At 38.4% G+C, this 16,029-nt stretch overlaps 1 long non-coding RNA gene across 1 annotated transcript in view; it reads right to left on the bottom strand.

Annotated features, from left to right (window-relative positions):
- Positions 1-1,877: 1,877 nt before the first annotated feature.
- The window catches only part of LOC116270532, a 97,068-nt gene continuing 82,916 nt past the window's right edge, over positions 1,878-16,029 (bottom strand). Inside the window, exon 4 of the long non-coding RNA XR_004178604.1 lies at positions 1,878-2,103. This is a non-coding gene — a long non-coding RNA (uncharacterized LOC116270532). The remainder of the gene's footprint in view (positions 2,104-16,029) is intronic.

Here is a 16,029-nt window from a genome sequence, read left to right as displayed (position 1 = left end):
GATTACTCTTGGCTAGGAGTTTGAGACCAACCTGGTCAACATAGCAAGGTCCCATCTCTACAAAATTTTTTTTTTAAACTAGTTGGGCATGGTGGCTTATGCCGGTAATTCCAGCTATTAGGGAGGCTGAGATGGGAAGATTGCTTGAGCCCAGGAGTTCGAGGCTGCACTCGAACTCCACTGTACTCTAGCCTGGTCAATGGAGAAAGACCCTGTCTCTAAAAATATAAAATAATTTTAAAGAAACCTAATCATATCAGTAATAACCTTAAAAGTAATAACATTAAAAGTAAATGGTCTAACCATCCTAATTAAAAAGCAGAGATTGTCAGGCTGGATTAAAGAACACAACCTAACCACATGCCATTTACAGAAATCACACTTTAACAAATTAACAATATTGGGAACAAGAAAAATAACAATGCTACAAATTTGACAGTTATTAAAATGATAATAAGGGAATACTATGAGCAATTTTATGTCAATAATTTCAACAACATAAGGAAAAAATGGACAAATTCCTTGAAATATACAAATTATCAAAGCTCACTCAAGAAAAAAATAGGTAACCTCATTAGTCCTATATCTATATCAAAAGGTGAATTTATAGATAAAAACCTTCCCAAAGAAAACTCCTGGCCCAGATGCTTTTATTGGTCAATTCTACCAACATTTAAGAAAATAGAAAATCAATTCTATACTAACTCTCTCCAAAAAGACATCCAGATTGGAAAGTGAGAAGTAAACCTATTGTTATTCACTGATGACATGATCGTCTATGTAGAAAATCCAACAGGTCTACAAAAAAAAGTTACTAGAACTAACAAATAAACTCAAGATTGTAGGATAAAATTAATTTGCAAAAAGTCCATTTTTATTTCATACACAAGCAATGAATATTTGGAAATTGAAATGTTAAAGTATGTGTAATTGCATAAAAATATACTTAGGGATAAATTAAACAAAAGATTGTAAGATCTATAAACAGAAAAATATAAAATATTACTGAGAAAAATTAAAGAATATTTACACAATTAAAGATATATACCAAACTAGTTTCGAAGACTCGAAATTGTTCTCCCCAAATTGATACATAATGGCAATATCAAAATTAGCAGACAGAAGGAAACAATAAAGATTAGAGCAGAAATAAATAAGAGAACAGAAAAAAATCAGAGAAAATCAACAAGAGTTGATTTTTTGAAAAGTTGAAATTGACAAACCCTTAGCCAGACTAACTATAAAAAAGAAAGAATAATTAAATAAATAAAACCAGAAATTAAAGTGGAGACATTACAACAGATACCTAAGAAATTAAAAGGATCATAAGGGACTATTACAAACCAATATATAGGAACAAATTGGATAACCTCAAGGAAATGGATAAATTCTTAGGAAAACACAAACCACAAAGATTTAATCAGGGAAAAATAGAAAGCCTGAACAAACCCATAACAGATAAAGAGATTGAAGCAGTAACTTAAAACCTCCCAACAAAGAAAAGCCCAGGACCAGATGGCCTCACAGCTGAGTTCTACCAAACATTCAAAGAAGAATTAATAACATTCCTTCTTAAACTTTTCCAAAAAATGTAACTAGAGGGAATCCTTCCAAACACATTTTATGAGGCCAGCATCACCTTAATACCAAAGCCAAACAAATATACCACAAGAAAAGAAAACTAAGGCTGATATCTCTGATGGATGCAAAAATTTTAATAAAATATTAGCAAACTGTTTTCAACAACACATCAAAAAGATCATACATCATGAACAATTGGAATTTATTCCTGGAATGCAAGTCGGGTTTAATATATGCAAATCAATCAATGTGCTACATCATATTAACAGAATGAAAGATAAAAACCACATGATCATTTCATCAGATGCAGAAAAAGCATTTGACAAAATCAACATCATTCATGATAAAAACTCAACAAAATGGTTACAGAAGGAACTTACCTCAACACAATAAAGCCCACATGTGAAAAGTCCACTGCTAACATCATAATCAATGGAGAAAAACTGAAAGGTTTTCCTCTGTGATTCGGCACAAGGCAGGGATGCTCACTCTTGATACTTTTATTTGATACAGCCAGAGCAACTAGGAAAAAAAAAAAAAAGTAATGGGGAACCAAATCAGAAAGAAGTAAGTACAATTGCCTATGTTTGCAGATTACATGATCTCATATAAAGTAAATCCTAAAGACTCCACAGAAAGAACTGATAAACAAATTCAGTAAAGTTGCAGGATTCAAAAACAACACACAAAAAATAGATGATATTTCTATATACTAGCGATGAACTATTCAAAAAGGAAATTAAGAAAACAATCCCATTTACAATAGCAGAAAAAATAAATAGGAATAAACTTAACCAAAAAGGTTAAGATTTGTACATTGAAACCTGTAAAACTTTCGTGATTAAATTAAAGACACAGACCAATGGAAAGACAACCCTTGTTCATGGGTTGGAAGAATTTATGTTGTAAAAATATCCAAAGTGATCCACAAATTCAATGCATGGCATTCTTTACAGAAAAAGAAAAAACAATCCTAAAATCACAAAAGACCCCATTACGCATACAATTTGTTTTTACTTTAAGTTCTGGGGTACATGTGCAGAATGTGCAGTTTTGTTACATAGGTATACATGTGCTATGGTTGTTTGCTGCACCCCTCAACCCGTCACCCACATTACGTATTTCTCCTAACGCTATCCCTCCCCTAGCTCCCGACCCCCGCAACAGGCCCTGGTGTGTGATGTTCCCCTCCCTGTGTCCCTGTGTTCTCATTGTTCAACTCCCACTTATGAGTAAGAACATGCGGTGTTTGGTTTTCTGTTCTTGTGATAGTTTGCTGAGAATGATGGTTTCCAGCTTCACCCATGTCCCTGCAAAGGACATGAACTCATCCTTTTTTATGGCTGCATAGTATTCTATGGTGTATATGTGCCACATTTTCTTTACCCAAGGACCCTATATAACCAAAGTTATCTTTATCAAGAAGAACAAAGCTGGAAACATCAGTACTCTCTGATTTCAAAATATATTACAAAACCATAGTAACCAAAATAGTATGATACTGGTATAAAAATAGTTACATAGACTATTGGAACAGAATTTTAAAATCCAATGTCCAAACTCAAGAAAAATAGAAGCAAAATAGGAAACCAGAAATAAATCTGACTTATAACTATAAAAGCAAAAATTCTAAATAAGTATTAGCAAAGAGAATCTCTCAATATATCAAAAGACTAAGTAGAGTCTATTTCAGGAATAATAGGTAGGTTACTATCAGGAAATTAATACATCCATTGAATTAAGTGCAGCAAAAAAGCAAAAGATAAAAGCACATATCCTATCAATAAATACTTAAAAGGCATTTGACGAAATTCAGTAGCCAGTCCTTACTAAAATAGGGCTAGAAAGAAACCACTTAAATTCAACAAAGAAATTTTCTAAAAGCTAGCAGCAAATTTTAAAATCATAACTACATAAAGATGATCTGTTTCACATTATGTTAATGCTATTACAGGTATTATAGTATATGTAACATGAAAACAAATAACTGGCAGAAGTATTCGAAAAGATGAGAAAAAACTATTTTTGGTGGTTACATGATTGAATACCTGCATGCATAGAAAAAAAATCAAAAATTGTAGTAAAAAATTATAAAATTAATTTTAAAATTTGTACTAATTTCTGAATTCAAAATAAATATTTTTTAAAATTAGCAGATTTTCAGCCAGGCGTGGTGGCTCACGCCTATAATCCCAGCACTTTGGGAGGCTGAGGTAGGTGAATCACTTGAGGTCAGGAGTTCAAGACTAACCTGGCCAACATGGTGAAACCCTGTCTCTACTAAACATACAAAATTTGGCCGGGTGTGGTGGCAGGCACCTGTAATCCCAGCTACTCAGGAGGCTGAGGCAGGAGAATCACTTGAAGCCAGGAGGCAGAGAGTGCAGTGAACCAAGATCACGCCATTGTACTCCAGTCTGGGCAACAAGAGTGAAACTCCATCTCAAAAATAAAATAAAATAAAAGTTTATTTATAGTATGCAAAAATCTCTTACAAATACATAAGAAACAAGTAACTCAATAAAATAATGGGCAAAGACAATTCACAGATGGGTAAATCAGTGGCAAACAAACAAATGAAAAGATATACAAATTCACAAGTAGTAACCATGGACATGCAAATTGCAGTAATATGATTATCACTACCATCCATCAGACTGATAACAATTTGAAATGCCATAACAGCTATTGCTGGCTGGACGTAATGAAATGGGTACTCTCTGAGATTGCTTATGGGAGGGGACGTGTTTGGACCTTCGGGCAAAGCAATCTGGCATCATTTCTTAGAGGTAAAACACACACCCACACTTAGGCCACTTAGCAATAACGTTCCTGTGTGTTCCATAAAAATCAATTTCTTTGTAAAGACATATGTAAAAAGATATTAACTGTAGCATTATTTTGTAAAAATGCAAAAAATTAGCCAGGCATGGTGGCAGGCACCTGTAGTCCCAACCTCGGCCTCCCAAAGTGCTGTGATGACAGGCATGAGCCACCATGCCCGGCCAAAGTATACTTTCTAATATGTTCAAATATATAGGATTTAAAATATTTTAGAGAAAAATATGAATACATCAAGAGACAAAATTCTGCTTCTCTAGTGATCAAAGAATTCCAAGGTGAAAGAATGAGTTACCATTTTTCCTTAGAAGATTAGAAAAGATTTTAAAAGCTGATAATACCAATTGATTGTGTGGATGTAGAGAATTAAACACTCTGGATGCTTTGTGCTTTGTGAATGTAAATTGTTAGAACCTTTCTGGGGCATACTCTGGCAATATTTATGAAAAGCCCTTAAATAATCAGTGTACAATCCTACAGAAATGTATATAAAGAATAAGGATAGTCAGTATTATCAAGAAATTATAAGCAAGTTACCTAAATATGTAAAGTGCATAGTGCAAACTTGAAATATTATTAACATTCAATAAATGTCCTAAAACTGAGGGATTTGGTTAATCAATTGGTAGTTGATATGGTTTGGCTGTGTCCCCACCCAAAGCTCATCTTGAATTGTAGCTCCCATAATTCCCACGTATCATGGGAGGGGCCCAGTGGGAGGTAATTGAATCATGAGGACAGGTCTTTCCTGTGCTGTTCTCCTGATAGTGAATAAGTCACAGGAGAGCTGATGGTTTTATGAAGAGAATTCCCCTGCACAAGCTCTCTCGCCTGTTGCCATCCATGTAAGATGCGACTTTGCTCCTCCTTGCCTTCTACCATGATTGCAAGGCCTCCCCAGTCATGTGGAACTGTGAGTCAATTAAACCTCTTTCCTTTATAAATTACCCAGTCTCAGGTATGTCTTTATTAGCAGCATGAGAACAGACTAATACAGTAGTCAAGCTCAGGAGGAGAAAAAAAAATAATGAAATCTTTAATAATTAGTACTAGCATCCTGGAATGGAAAACAATGCAAGTTTTTAAAATGATAATGCAGATCTATGTTCTGATTTAGAAGAACATGAACAAAACCCAAAATATTATTAAAGGGAAAAAGGAAATTGTAAAGCAGTATCTTTGAAAATGCATTTGCAATTATATTTTGTAGAAAAAAAAAATCTGAAAAGAAGTGCCTAAAAATGTTAACAGTGGTTATCGCTGAATAGTGGAATTTCTGAGGTTCATTTCTTTTTTTCCATCTATGTTTTCTCATTTCTTTCACAATCAGAGTACATTGTTGCATAATTTTTAAATTTTCCAAAGCATCACAGTGTGGATGAATGTTTAGAATAGGGAATCAGAATCCTAGCTCCTTAATGTAATAGCAGTGTGACATTAGGCATTTTACTTTTAAAAATCTGTTTACACATCTGTTGATTAATGATACAGAACCAAAATAAGCCATCTCCTGGTCATTCCAAATCAACAGGCCTTTGCCGTACTTGAATCCACAGGCAGTGAGGAAGAGGGTGCATGCTGACATTAGTTCACACTAGCAAAACTTCATGTTGCTCAAATAGATATTCAAAAGACAGGCTCAGATGCAGGAACTTGTGGAGTTATTTTCAAATGTCTCATGACTTGAAAGAACAGGTGTTGGAGGAAACTGTGTCTACATACTTGCTAGGAAAGCATTCTCAGGTTTCTTTTCTAATCATGGAAAAGATGATACATTAATGGGACTATTACCCCTACTTTCTGAAAACAGCCAAGCAACCAGATGCATGAAACCCATATTCAGGAGCAATGAAGTCATGGTTAAAAGTCCCAAGCATTCTAGCAATGAAGCTAAAAGAATTATATAACCTACAAGTCCCAACAAGTTTCACCAGGTCCACCATGTACCTAATAAAACTCTTCTGAGGACCATTAAAAGACAATTCTAAATTCATCTATCAGGACCTTTGGATCAACTCCAACAAAATACAGAATGTCTCTGACGGGGCTGTTTAGAGATACAACTGCTGCATGCTCAAAATTACTTTGGAAGACAAAAGGAATTTTTGATTTACAAACAGAAAGAGAAAAGGAGAGGACATTCTATTCTGGAATCAATAACCTACAATGACAATGAAGAGCATGAAGAGGGGTTGAGACCTTTATGCTGCTCAGGGAGGACAAGAGAGGTAGGGCAGTGAGACATTACAGGGACACCCACATCCTCCACCAGCCCAGCACCGTCCTTGGAATCAATGAGCCTCTGATTTTCTTTAATATTTAGAGCAAACAATTCCGCTTTGGGAAAGAATGAGAGGGCCGAGCCTCAGGATGAGTTCTGTGTAGCCTAGTAAAAATGATGTAAGCCTACCGCGCGCGGTGGCTCACACCTGTAATCCCAGCACTTTGGGAGGCCGAGGGGGCTGGATCACGAGGTCAGGAGATCGAGACCATCCTGGCTAACACGGTGAAAACTCGTCTCTACTAAAAATACAAAAAAGAAAAAATTAGCCAGGCGTGGTGGCAGGCGCCTGTAGTCCCAGCTACTCCTACTCAGGAGGCTGAGGCGTGAACCCAGGAGGCGGAGTTTGCAGTGAGCGGAGATCGCACCACTGCACTCCAGCCTGGGCAACAGAGTGAGACTCTGTCTCAAAAAAAAAAAAAAAAAAGATGTAAGCTAAATCCAATGTGAAGCTGAGCTGTTATCTCCCACCTGGGCTTCTGCAATGGCCTCTTCACTGGTTTCCCTGTGTCTGCAGTCTACCTTCCAGAGAGGTCTTTTTAAAACACAAATCAGATCATGTCCCTCCCTGAAGCTTCTCCTCACACTTAGAATAAAATCCAAAGTCCTCACCTTGGTCTATAGGGTAATCACAGGTGTTCGTTTTCCTGGGACAATCCTGGTTTATGGCTATTGGTGTTGCTCCCCTCTGATCTTCCCATGAGTTGGCCATTTCTTCATTTGATCCAGGTCTCTGATCAAACGTCATCTCCTCAGAGAGGCTTTCTTTGACCTCTCTGTTGAAAAAAACAACTCCCTAATCCCTTTCCCTGCTTGACTTTTTTTCAAATATCTTATCACTACTTATTATGTCACATTTTTATTTCTTAATTTGTCTGTTTCCCTGACTGGAACTGCACCCTGGGAGGGCAGCTCTTTGTGGTCTTCACTAAAACACCCTGGACTGAGAGCTGGGCTTGGCACCTGGCAGTGGCTCAGTAAATATCTAATGACTCAATGAACGAATATATAAATGAACCTTTGGCTCTGCATAGCGAGTATTCATTTACTCCAAACTTGTATTGAACATTGCTTAACCTAGTGATTTGTAAAACTGATTCTGCCAAGTGCCACTTTAACACTGTCAAACCAAATTTATATTTTTCTTCTGGCTGCTTTGCTAGTTTTTAGTTGTTATGAGCATTATCTATGAACAACGTCTCTGAGAGAAGTCCTGAGTATGGATTTCCAATAGGAAATTGCTGCTCTGTATGGCAGCTTCCCCCAGTCCCAGAGCTAGGCTTGCGGGTCCTTGTCTACTTAGTATACACCCCTACCCTTGAACTTCACCTCTCTGTTTGCATGCCAGAAGAAATTAACAAGGAGCTAAGAGTAAGCCTGATTTTACACTTTGTATTAAAGTGCCCGGAGAAGCACACACACACAAAAATAGAAGTTACCAAAATCCCAACACATCCAATTTCTGTTGGAACAAGCCAAGCATCCACATCTTAAGGGTAAGGAAATTAAGAAAATTTAAGAGATATAGTTGAGTTCATGTAACTAGTAAGTGGCAATGCCCAAACGTACAGATACATATTTCTCTGGCGTCAAATTCTACGCTGCCTTCTAACAAAAACAAGGAAGCCAGTCTTTAAAGGGAGATGGATTTATTTTTCTACAAAATTTTAAGTAGCCCATGCCCCAAAGGGGAACCACAGAGCTGAACAAATGACCTGAAAACATATTCTTGACTGAACAGTAAATAGTTGTCAACCATGGTTCCCCAATGACCCAAACTCCAACTGAGCCTATCCACAAGTTCAGTTTTCCCAAGCTTTGAAAAAAGGCCGTAGACAGATGGGCTCCAAATACTGCAGCCCAGGCCTTTACACTTGGTTTGGTTTTGTTTTTTGTTTTTTTTTTTGTTTTTTTTTTTTTGCCAACAAATCGTTGCTCTTGAATAAGTACACTAGAGGGAAAAGTTGGCCTTCAGTGCAACTCTCAGTAAACTTAAAGTTACCACTTAAATTACTCAAAAACTAGAATTTCTTCTTATAGGCCTGAGACTCCAGCGGCAAGGCCTCTATGGGAGAAACTCGATCTCCCATGGGAGGTTCAGAGAGTAACTCCCCCAAGTTCCTGTTTCATTACTCTGTCTCAAAGCAGGCACTTGAGATACCAGCCAGCAGCCCTACAGCACCCCAAATTATAAGAACTGGACTGTATCTGACATTGCCAGATTTTCAGCAGTGGGAGGGGGAGGGCTCCTCTGCATTGTGTCTTTCTCTTCAGAAGGATTAACCTGGTGATGATCAACCTTTGCGTGAGGATGGGGGTGCCAACCCTCTGGCTCTCAGAGTTCTCCTTACCCTCTACCCTTGAATTTCACAAGTCAAGCTCATTGGTCTTCTCTTGTCTTCCTTCTATCTCCAAGTCTAGGATCTGAAAAACAACCTCACATCTCTGGGGGCTCTCTGTGATATCCATCAGACCCCTGAACCAGCGGTGGTGGGGGGCAGTTCCTGAGGAAATGAAGATATGGGGTGACTGAGAACCCCAGGAGTCAACCTCTGCTGAAAGCCCACCCTCTTGGCGTGGGTCTCCAAGGCTTCACACACTCTCTTATAGAGGCTGCTGCCCTCAGGCATGAGAAGGCACATGCTGAGATCCAGGGCGACTGAAAACAACTATTTCCTAGGATTAAGGAGGATGTACCCTACATCCTGAAGCCAATCTGGCTCCTGCTGGAGAGGTTCAGGAAGTGACTGAGGGCCTCACCAAGGAGCAGCAGGGCTGAGATCAGTACTTTATCCACGCAACTCTTACAAGATTGTAACAGGTTTGTATAGAAATCTAGTCTTCAAGACACTTTGTTATGCAATCATACCTTGACTCACACAGAGTGAGGTATGAATGATTAGAATCCCCCTTTGACAAAATCTAGAGCAGTACTGGCCACAGAGAAAATACCGAATGAATATTTGTTGAATAAATTGCAGAACGGGTGAAAGGAAAGAGAGACTCAAAGCAATCAGGGAGTGGAGAACAGGATTCGCGGGTGTCACCTTTAGGCAGGTACAGGGAGGGATCTCAGGTCCAACAACTCACCTCTTGACAGCCTCATGCCTTGTCTAAGAACCTGCAAGGCTATTAAACCCAAACTCCGCAATTACTGAAAATAAAAGGCAGCCAAAACAACACCCACCTGTCACTACTCTAATTTTCAGATTCCTCTCTATTTTGTATCCCTAGGTATTTCTCTTACTTTCTTGAGAGCTCAACTATGCACTTTAAAAAAAATGCCTGTTATGGTCTAGCTGGCATTTCCAAGTGTTTTTAGCAGGAGGGCTTCAGGTTATCTTGTTTGTCCGCATGACTGAAAATGGAACTATGTTTCTTTTTAATATGTTTTTCAGGGATAATGGAATTATACTTAATTGTATTTACCCTAACATTACTCACCTAATGTCACCCTACTTCAATATATATTTGAAAAAAATATACCAGTGAGTGCATATTCTGTTCTGTCCCTAAGCTCAGTGAAAATGTACATTCCCTGAATTGCCTTACTTCTTGTGAATATCCGCTTCCCTTCCCACACTAACGCTCACGCAGGTCCATTCTCCTTTCTTTCTTCTGTTCTATTGTGGAGACCCTTCGTCCCCTGTTCTCAAAATTCGGGGCTTAATCACTCAGCCCAGGTCCAACAACAGCCTTCTCCCAATACAATGCAATCACAACCAAGTGCACAGACTAAACCAGATTATAATTTCAGACTTGATAGTTTGCAAGGTACTTTCACATAACATTATCTCACTTTAGTCTTCTCAGCATCCCAGTAACATGGGTGCTATCATCCTCTTATAGAAGAAAGAAAAAGGGCCCAGAGAGTTTAAGAGGCTTGCTGAAAGCTAGAAAGTGGTGGACATAGCTTCAAGTCTCCTCAATCAGCATTCAGTTACCCTGGGACATAGCCAGCAGCTTCTGACAGCACCCCCACATGCCAGAGAGCCAAGTGGATGCACCAGTCAATTCTCTTTACACCTACTATAATATTTTAAAATACATTAAGCAAAGAATTTAATTTAAAAATCTTTTAAGAACTAAAATAGTCTAAGGATGGAAAAGAGAAACAGCATGTCGTGACATGCACAGTATTTCCCCAAAGGAATTTCTGTATCATTTTATCCTTTTGCAAACTTTAGAAACAAGGCTACCTTATATTTATTTATTTTACATAAAACTGTACAATGGAATTTATTTGTTTGCCCTTAAATATCTGTTGTTTTTGTTTTGTTTTGTTTTGAGGGACTATTTTTAGTTTGCAACAACATTGACTAATGGGGGTAGATGATGAGCCAAAAATAGGTGACCTTAATCAGGCATTCAAAAACCTAGGTTAGCCAACAAGTGCAGACATCTCATCTGGAATATTCCTCTTTGAAGACATACTCACTGCTCTTTGGAAATTCATAATACAGGCCCATCAGAATTGCATTTTCTGAAACACCGTTTCCCAAAATGTGTTCTGGGAAACACAAGATTCACGAGATACTTACTGGGGATGAGGAGGAAGCAGTCTGTGAGCAAATCAGTTTGTAAAGCTGTGTTTTCTGACAATAAGAATAAAAATAGTAATTATAACAGCTAGCAAAGACTTGGGCCCTAGCAATATCATTATTCACAACTAAAATGAGAACAGCAATAGAGAGCACTTTGCTCAGTCCAATTGTACAACCTAAGAGGAAAAACCAAGCCGGCATCAACGCTTCATGAGACGGATTCACTCCACAATCTTTACCATAGAACATTATTTCCATCCTTAGCTGCAACACAGAAAGGTCAAGAGTCTGACAAATGTTCTCCAGCACGTTATTCCTTCATAGCATGTAATATTTTACAGTACTTTTCTTTCTTTTTTCATTATTTACTGTCTCTGTCTCCCACCTAAAATGTAAGCTCCAAAAGAGGAGAATCGCGGGGTCCCAGCTGACTAAGCACATGCTTGACATACAGCCAGGAATAGTTGTTAATTAAGTGGACGGGTGAAGTTCCCTAATTAAGGCCTGGCTTCTAAGGTCTAAAATTTACTAGGACCCATCAAAGAGATGGATTTTCAAGAGTAACTAGAAAAACATATCACTTAAATTCCCAGAATTTTATCTGAACTTTTCAGCTTTTCTCTGCAAGCCCACACAACTTGCACTCATAAGGTCAACCTAGTTTCACTGTGTCTCATGGAGTCATCCTGTTAGGCCACAATATGGGGTCACACGGGTGTGGCTGACTTCCAATTCTGCCAGCCAAGTCTGCATCTCTTGTGTTTTAAATAAATCTGCTTGATGGAGATTCAACCAGATAGGGCCTGATGGCCACTACCTAAGCTCTGCCCTTTGTCCTGTGAGCCAGTTCATGGGAGCCTGGGTTCTAGAGGACAAAGCATCCCTTGGCTCTCAGCCATGACAGAGCAAAGCCTCATGGAGCCCTAACGGAGGACCATGTTCCCCACAGAATGTCCCCTGCAGAATCCACATCCACACCTGCTCAAACTGATTTCTCACTCTCTATAGTGGAAACTTCACTTGCCACTCGGAGTTTTACCTTCGTTTTAAGCAATTCCCTTGAGAACAAAGGAACTCAGTCCAAAGGCCAAAGTGACAATCAAATAATGAAAGTAAAACAAAAATTATAACAGCCAACACTGCTGCGGTATTTCCCGAGTCTAGTTTTTGCTAAGCCCTGTGCATACATGATTATTGTATTTAATCCCCTCAAACACCTTATGATGCAGCTTCCCCTGTTATTGCCATTTCACAGATGAGGAAAGAAAGGCATGATACATGTTAAATCAAACAACGGCAACCCAACACAACAATCACAAAGCACTGCATGCCCCATTCTGCCTTCCCACAAATCCAAAACCTGCAGTGACCGAGGGGATAGAAACATGGTACCTAGGCACGATTTATGCCTCCCCTGGCCACTCAGCAGCCATCTGAGAGGACTTTATTGTATTGATTCAGCTCATCTCAGATGCATATACCATAGGTCTAAATTGACTCCTAGAACTGCATTAGTTATTCCAGACACTTTAATCCATTACTTAATGCATTACTCAGATCCTGCTACCAGAGAGGGAATGGCAAGAAGTCAAGGTCGGTTAAACACGGATGAAACAATAATAATCTTGAAAACACCTGCACCTGTGAAGAAAGAGCCATAGTTGGGAAGCCTCTCACTGTCTAAATGTCTCATCATTTGTCATTTAAAATGCTTGCCATGGTCTTATTTTTAAGCACATAGTATCTTTGTGTTAGAGATCAAATTTTAAATAATCATCCTCTAATTAGAGTAACCCCCAATCAAAAATGAGTCACTGACCTTTTCCTCAGTGTTTTATTTCAGTAAGCCAGAATAAACACATGAAATTGTTACTATGGAGACCAAAGGTACTAAAGGGACCCAGCCTCTCATTAAAAAATTGACACACCAGCAGGAAAAAAAAATGATGAATGTTGTAGTTATTTTAGGGAAAAACGTGTCCCAAATGTTGAGGTTAAATCAGCCACCCCTTTTCCTCCAGGGGAAAAAAAAAAGTTTCCAATGCAAATGGTTTGAATTAATGCCATGGATATTTATAACAACAGTCTGGTTAGGGAATTTATTTGCTATTCATCAAGCCAATGTCCCTGAGGATTAAAAGAGCCCAAAGAAAATATTTTTAAAATAATAAGTGAAATGTCTTTTGGGTTGGGAAGCCACTATATTCATATTCAGCACCACGACTGCCGGGCTGCGTCCTCAAAGCCCAAGGCCTCTGGGACTGGACAATTCCACAGTGCCTTTGGAAGAGAGTAACAGAACACATGTGTCCCAGCTGACTTGCCGGTAGGAGAGCTGGGTTTTCTTAAATTGACACCCTCAAGTAGTAAATAAGAAAAAAGGAACCAAGAGTGGCCCAATATGCAGATCTAAAAAGTGGAAAAGGCATTGACTGTTTCTTTTTTAAACAACTTCTTTGGTTGGATTCTGGAGAGAAAAGGTGGAGAGGGAAGAGGTGTAACTCTTTTCACATATCATTGGAAAATACCATCCTCACTTTTTAAAAATAGCACTGCATGATGAAATATTGTTTTGGTGACATGATGCCTAAAGAAGCACTGCTCATGCATCACGGTGACTCTGACAGAGGCCTGGGTGAGCAGTAGTGTAGACAGTTGCACAGAGGAACCCAAATGTTGCCCGAGACCCAAGAAAGCCCTGGTGAGGACAGCACCAGGCTCACCTGCCCACCTGGTCCCCATCCAGGAGTCCAGAGACCCAGGACCAAACTGATCCCGTCTTTATGTTCAATGCGGAGATCTTGTTCAGGTGTGGATACTTTTGGTATTTATTTTGATTTTTTAAAACTGTATTTTAAGTGTTTATTATTTACCTATTTTTAAATGTTGCATTAAAATATTACTTATCCCTTAGCCCAGCAGGTGTTATGCACCTGTGGTCCCAGATACTTGAGAGGCTGAGGAAGGAGGATCATTTGAACCCAGGAGTTTGAGGCTGTAGTGAGCTGTGATTGTGCCACTGCATTCTAGCCTGGGTGACAAAGACCCTGTCTCAAAAATGTATAAGTAAGTAAATAAAATATTATTTATATTGATTACTGGATTACTGGATATCTAGTGTCCCCTGAAATGCTGTGCCCAGGACAAGTGCCTCACTCGTCTCACCCTACTGCCTCACCCTCCAATTTGGGAGTCTTTCGGGGTGGTTCAGAAGAAAAGCACCCTCTTTGTAGGACAGGCAGTAGGAGAACACTCCTCAGGGAGAGGTAGGTACCCAGATTCCCCCTCAAGGCAACAGCTTCTACTTAGACGATTTCTCTTCCCTCGACAAACCAGTCCAAGCGGAATCTGCAAGACACCATCAAACTGAAAGCAAGATTGGACTTCTGGCTTTGGACCCTTGGTTTCAGACCCAGTCTGCCATTTCATCGGGTGGGCATCCAAGCTTCAGTTTCCCTCTGTGTTAAACGGGGATAAGAAATCCACCTCCTGGGCTCACTGTGAGGGTTCAATGGGGTAATCATGTCAGTAGCTGAGAAGCACGAATATTTGATCTATGTCAGCCATTATTACTGTTTTCCAAATCTTGGTTCCTCCACTAGTGACTTTACCTCTTGGAATGTTAGTCTCCTTTTCTGTAAAATGGAGAAATAATAGTACTATCTCTTAAGGTTGCTGTAAAGATTAAACGAGTTACTGTACATGAAGTACCTAAAACAATGTGTACATATAGTGTTAACTATTACTATTACAACAATCACTACAACTACTACTGTTGTTCATACTATTAATAGCTTATTCTCCCTCCTCCTCCTCCTGCTATAACTACTACTATTACTTCTACTGCCACTGTGGCTGCTGTTGTTGCCCTGGTAGTTGGGTAGTTAATACAGTTGCAATGAGATCTAGAAATGGCAACTCCCTCCTCTGTGTGAGAGATCCTTAGCCTACGTTTAAACATTCAATTGAGTTTACTATATGCTATGCTTTTTAACATGTTTTAAGCTATTCAAACATTTTTATTTTCTGCACATAAGGCCAAATAACCTGTTGAACTGATTGCCCATTTTTTTAGCTGAGTTGTTTGGGTATGCTGTAGACAGAACCCGAGACAACAGAAGAGTTAGTGAACTTCAATTGTTTATAAAGGAGCGGCATAAAAATAATCTTTAAAGCTAAGAGAATGTTAATATTTAGATCCATCTAAGGGAAAATAATAACAGTTTGTGATTTCCTCCCGCCTCACTTCCAGGGCAAACATTTTTAAGGGAGGATTTGATTTTGTAACATAAATTGTTTTCTATATAACCCCAAAGACATGAGTGATTAATAGTGAGCTATAGAAAGAGATGCCCATAATTAGTAGCTTGGGTACAGTCAGATATAAACATATATTTTGTTTGTGAAACATGTATCTTGAAAAAAAATACATCCTGCTAGATGTCACAAAAGGGTCAAGATGCTAAGAAAAAAAGTCAAGGCAAAATTTTTAAAATAAAATCAAAATCAAATATGATAAATACATGCACACCCAAAGCACACTAAGCCTGAGACAAAATTTTATCCAGGTTTTTAATCATCAATATCATCGTTGTTGTTATTACTTGTATCAATGTTGGTATAATATTGTGATTCTGATTTTAATTTTAATTACAAGGATCTTAACCAAACATACAGTATCTTAAATGCAGATAAATAAATGCTTTTCATATAATGGGTCATTAACATTTTAAGACCGTAAAATGCATCTTGTTTATTATCACTAATAATAGAATTATTAAT

The sequence above is a fragment of the Papio anubis genome, chromosome 15 (assembly GCF_008728515.1).
Source record: "Papio anubis isolate 15944 chromosome 15, Panubis1.0, whole genome shotgun sequence".
Taxonomy (NCBI): Eukaryota; Metazoa; Chordata; class Mammalia; order Primates; family Cercopithecidae; genus Papio; species Papio anubis.
The sequence above is the reverse complement of the archived record's forward strand: the minus strand, read 5'-3'. Positions and strand labels throughout refer to the sequence as shown.